Raw genomic sequence first — 6,000 nt, forward strand, 5'->3', positions numbered from 1 at the left:
TATCCTAACTGTAACCATAAAGATGAAAACTAGATTGAATACAGTTACAAAACTGTTTGTCTTTACCCCCATGCAATGTTAGGCTAAGTGAATTTATTATGTTTGATCTTAGGAAGAATAATGGGACATTCATTCATTCATGGTGGACCGTGTGTGTCTGGTATAAGTCCTGCAATCATCCATGTCCTTTTTGGTGGCTCACCTGAAACAGCTACAGTTCAGATTGAGGATTGCCCTGATATTGATATCCGCAGCACTATTCAGCTGGTTTGCATTTTTGTACCATTATTTTAAAGAATTACTATTTCACTAAATATTAAATTTAGAGACAAGATTGAATAGCCATCAGTACCTACTACTGACTAATTTATTTCCCTCTGTCCTAGCTTGATGGCACTGCTGAATTAACAGAACTGGAACGAAGAAATGTTCTCGAGCTAGCCCTGGCTTGGGACCTGCCAGGTGTCACACAAACCAATAGAAAGTGGCTGTATGAACGTCTGCTATTCCACGCTGTGAGTACGGACTTACTCTCCCCAATAAATGTAAATTTTAAATAGAAAAGCAAATCAAACCTTTGGATGTGAATAAGTACATTTTTCATATACATTAAAGAAATCTCTTTGGAGGCCATTTGAAATGCTTTATCAGTACAGTGGATGTTCTTTAAGTATTTAACATTTAAAGTGTCTTTTACTTTATGGACTCACACTTCAGTTTTGGTTTGGTCTCACTGTTGTAGGTCATAACACGAACAAGCCGTCAAGTCAAGCAGCTGAGGAAATGGCTTAAGGAGACCATGGTATGGCCGCTTCTGACAGAAAGATCAGACATCATTCCAAGGGAATCAGAGACTGCTCCCTGTTGTAAGGTAAAGTCAGGTCACATCTTTTAACATCTGAATAGTAAAGGTATTTGGTTAATTTATGAAGGATGAACATTAATTGTTGACACAAAACATCAATATACTATTTTGTATGCTTGGGCTAGTCGAACAGCTGGGTTACATTTAATAAAAATACACCTAATGTTGCTGACGCTCTTAAGACTACAAGATAAGTAAAGATATAAAATGACAAATTAAGCTTATTTTATCTTGTAGCATTTAAGAGAAAAAATTAACCAAGGTGAACTATTTTATGCAGTCTATTCTACACTCAACAAAAATATAAACGCAACACCTTTGTTACTGCTCCCATTCCCCATGTCTCACAGCAAAATGCCACAGATGCCACAAGCAATGAGGGAGCGTGCAATTGGCATGCTGACAGCAGGAATGTCAACCAGATCTGTCGCCCGTGCATTGAATGTTCATTTCTCAACCATAAGCCGTCTCCACAGGCGTTTCAGAGAATATGGCAGCACATCCAACCGGCCTCACAACCGCAGACCTCGTGTAACCACACCAGCCCAGGACCTCCACATCCAGCAGGTTCACCTCCAAGATCGTCTGAGACCAGACACCCAGACAGCTGCTGGAACAATTGGTTTGCACAACCAAACAATTTCTGCACAAACTGTCAGAAACCGTCTCAGGGACGCTCAACTACATGCCCGTTGTCCTCATCGGGGTCTTGACCTGACTCCAGCTCGTCGCCGTAACAGACTTGTGTGGGCAAATGCTCACATTCGATGGCGTCTGGCACGTTGGAGAGGTGTGCGCTTCACGGATGAATCATGGTTCACATTGTTCAGGGCAGATGGCAGCTGAGAATGTCCCAGTTCTTGCATGGCCAGCATACTCACCGGACATGTCACCCATTGAGCATGTTCGGGATGTGCTTGACCGGCGTATACGATAGCGTGTACCAGTTCCCACGAATATCCAACAACCTCGCACAGCCATTGAAGTGGAGTGGACCAACATTCCACAGGCCACAATTGACAATCTGATAGACTCCATGCGACGATGTGTTGCACTGCATGAGGCAAATGGTGGTCACACCAGATACTGACCGGTTCTGGGTCCCCAGACCCCCAATAGCGCAAAAAACTGCACATTCCAGGGTGGCCTTTTGTTGTGGGCAGTCTGAGGTACACCTGTGCACTACTCATGATGTCAGATCAGCATCCTGATGTGGCACACCTGTGAGGTGGGATGGATTATCTCAATATGGCAGATGTGCCCACTACCACACATTTGGACTGATTTGTGACCACTGTTTGGGAGGGATGGTTATATTGTGTATCTGGAATGAATTTTAGGTCTCTACGTCCATCCCATGGGGAATGGGAGCAGTAACAAAGGTGTTGCGTTTATATTTTTGTTGAGTGTATATATATATATATATATATATATATATATATATATATATATATATATGTGTATATGTATATGTTAGGGGTGCAACGATACTCGTATCGATATTGAACCGTTCGATACAGTGCTTTCGGTTCGGTACCCATATGTATCGAACAATACAAAATAAAATTTTAAATTATTTTATCAACTTTCCTTCTGACAATGCTGTCTGTGTTGAGCGCTCAGTGGATCTGCGCTCGACAGTGCAGCCTAGGCGGAGTAGTCGAACGCAGATTCACTGAGCGCAGGGCAAGCTAGCGAGACAGAAGTTAAGCTCTTCTTGCAACATGGCAAATTGAACCTCCCCCACCCTCATTTAGATCTGGCGTTTGGAACTATTTTGGTTTTCATGTGAGGTATGACCCTGAAGGTAAGCGCGTCATGGACTAAAGTAAAACAGTATGTTGGATGTGCCACGCAAAGCTCAATTACATGGGTGGGAGCTAGTGTGTTAGCGCAGTTAGCTCGTTAACGTGTTGGCCGTCCAGCCCCATGCACGGGCGATCCGTGGTAGCTCGTTAACGGAGATTTGCCAACGTCATTTCAACGAGATTTACGCTGACAGCACTAGTGGGAACACAACAAATATGACTGCACATTTACACCGACATCATCCTAGTGCAAAGACAAGTGGAAGCAGACAAAAACAACAAGCACGCATGCTACAAACTTTACCCGAGTCATTTAGACAGCCGTTAGCACATGATTCTTCTTATGGGGACCTGATATGTTTAATATGCTGCTGAGAATATAGCCCAGAAGAAGCGTATAGTATAGCTTTTATTTTGGAAAGAGCCATTTCTCTGTAATAAACTCTCTTTTCCAAAGATGAGTGATTCCTCAATCAGATACAGGGCTCGCAAAATCGCCTGCCCGACGTCCCGGGGCTAGCAATTTTTCCAGTCGGGCTACCAAAATCTATCTCTGCCCTGCCCGTCGGGCTATCGTAGGAAGGAAAAATATATGTCAATGGTTTTGCATTCTTTCGGAAATGTAGCTGGCTAATTATGTCATTGGCATCGGTGAGCCACTGCTAATATGTGACATATTCAAATTGCGTTTGAATTTGCGCTTGTTTTTTGCTTTCACTTTGCAATCGCGCAAACTGTGTATTGGTGAGTGATGATAATTTGCGCACCAATTCCTCTGACATCGTCTTATCAATCGTTAGCTTACTATGCAAACATGACAAGTGAAATCTCCTGCAGCAAGCTTAAACATGTGAGAGGTTGATCGCGCAGAGAATTGCTGAGCGTTATGTGAGTGCGTGTGTAAAAGCAGCAGGATATATATTGTAGCGGGTCAGGGCTGTTCGGGGTTCTGTTTGTACAGTTATGTTTTGTTTATGTTGCCATAGTGATGGGTGACGCCCTCTCGCTGCGACGGTGTGTCCTTCCGGGGTCAGAGGGCGCCCTGTGTGTTGTTGTTGTTGTTGCTGTGCTGTTGCCACGCTGAGCAGTTAGCTAGCGGCAGTGTTCTTCTGCAGATGTCAATAAACGGCTGTGCTCCCTGGCTAGCTCACGGGAAGCAAGACCAAACGATACCTCCGTCTCCTCCTTGTCTGAGCTCGCCACATTGGTGTCAGAAGTGGGATGATGGTGGCACCCCATGTTCTGACCCGAGTGACTTTTCCCCCGCCGGTCGTGACCGGCCGGTGCGCCAAAAGAAGGCACCTGGACATTTGCAGGACTTTGTGTGGGGTAATGGGGTCGTCGGGGACGACTGACCCCTTAGGTGGGGGCTATGTAGCGGGTCAGGGCTGTTCGGGGTTCTGTTTGTACAGTTATGTTTTGTTTATGTTGCCATAGTGACGGGTGACGCCCTCTCGCTGCGACGGTGTGTCCTTCCGGGGTCAGAGGGCGCCCTGTGTGTTGTTGTTGTTGTTGTTGCTGTGCTGTTGCCGCGCTGAGCAGTTAGCTAGCGGCAGTGTTCTTCTGCAGATGTCAATAAACGGCTGTGCTCCCTGGCTAGCTCACGGGAAGCAAGACCAAACGATACCTCCGTCTCCTCCTTGTCTGAGCTCGCCACATTGGTGTCAGAAGTGGGATGATGGTGGCATCCCATGTTCTGACCCGAGTGACTTTCCCCCCCTCCGGTCGTGACCGGCCGGTGCGCCAAAAGAAGGCACCTGGACATTTGCAGGACTTTGTGTGGGGTAATGGGGTCGTCGGGGACGACTGACCCCTTAGGTGGGGGCTATGTAGCGGGTCAGGGCTGTTCGGGGTTCTGTTGGTACAGTTATGTTTTGTTTATGTTGCCATAGTGACGGGTGACGCCCTCTCGCTGCGACGGTGTGTCCTTCCGGGGTCAGAGGGCGCCCTGTGTGTTGTTGTTGTTGTTGCTGTGCTGTTGCCGCGCTGAGCAGTTAGCTAGTGGCAGTGTTCTTCTGCAGATGTCAATAAACGGCTGTGCTCCCTGGCTAGCTCACGGGAAGCGAGACCAAACGATACCTCCGTCTCCTCCTTGTCTGAGCTCGCCACAATATTTTAGTTCTGCTGAGCCAAGTAAGACAGGTCAGGGTGAAGAAGTGACAGCCAAAGAAAAGCTTACCACAAAACGGAAAAGTTATGACAAATCAGACTATAAGGCAAAAAGAAAGTGCAGCTTTATGGTTTCATGGACAAAAGAATTTCTGTGGCTGCAATATGACAAGTGAAATAACCAGGGCTGCACATAAGTGGTCCGCAGGTGCGCATTCGCTGTCAAAATAAAAAACGGGCACAAGATAAGAAGTTGCAACGCGTGTTTGCATACATAAGATTTTCAGGAGGAGGACAGACATTTGTTTAGAACTCTTAAAGATGTCGAAGAAGCAAGCTCCTTTAAGCAATTACTGTGATGTTCCTCCACCTCCAAAGTAATGTCAGAAGGAGTCCGAACCACAAAAGAAGCACGTATTCTCGGAAAAGTAGTTGCAGGAGGCGAGCTGGCTTCAAACAAATGATGAACGCACAGAGATGTGGTGCGGAATGTGCCGTGAAAATTTAATAAATGACAAATTAAAAAGGCATGAACATTTTTTTTGTATCGAAAAAATATCGAACCGTGACACCAAAGTATCGAACCGAACCGAACCGTGAATTTTGTGTATTGTTGCACCCCTAGTATATGTGTATATATATATATATATATATATATATATATATATATATATATATATACATATATATACATATATATACATATATTATACATATATACACATATATACATATACACACACACATATATATATATATATATATATATATATATATATATATATATATATACATGTGTGTGTGTGTATATGTATATATGTGTATATATGTATATATATGTATATATATGTATATATATGTATATATATATATATATATATATATATATATATATATGTGTGTATATATGTATATGTATATGTAATATAATATCAAGTTAAATATTTTATCCATCTTTCCACTTTCTTCTGCTAATCTGGACCCAGGTCACAGGGGCACCAGGCTAAGCAGAGAAGCCTACATCTCCCTCTCCCTAGCCACCTCCTCCTGCTCCAAGGCATTCCCAGGCCAGCCAAGAGATATGGGCTGTTTTCCAATTCAGGGGCTGCATCATTCGGAGGACCCGGCCTTTGTGGTCTATGTGGGCCGGGTCTTTGGAAGACCAAGAAGGCCTGAAGTGCGAGACTTGTGAAATGGGACAGTCTAGCCTCCATTGCA

The sequence above is a fragment of the Astatotilapia calliptera genome, chromosome 5, assembly GCF_964374335.1.
Source record: "Astatotilapia calliptera chromosome 5, fAstCal68.1, whole genome shotgun sequence".
In the NCBI taxonomy this organism is placed as follows: domain Eukaryota; kingdom Metazoa; phylum Chordata; class Actinopteri; order Cichliformes; family Cichlidae; genus Astatotilapia; species Astatotilapia calliptera.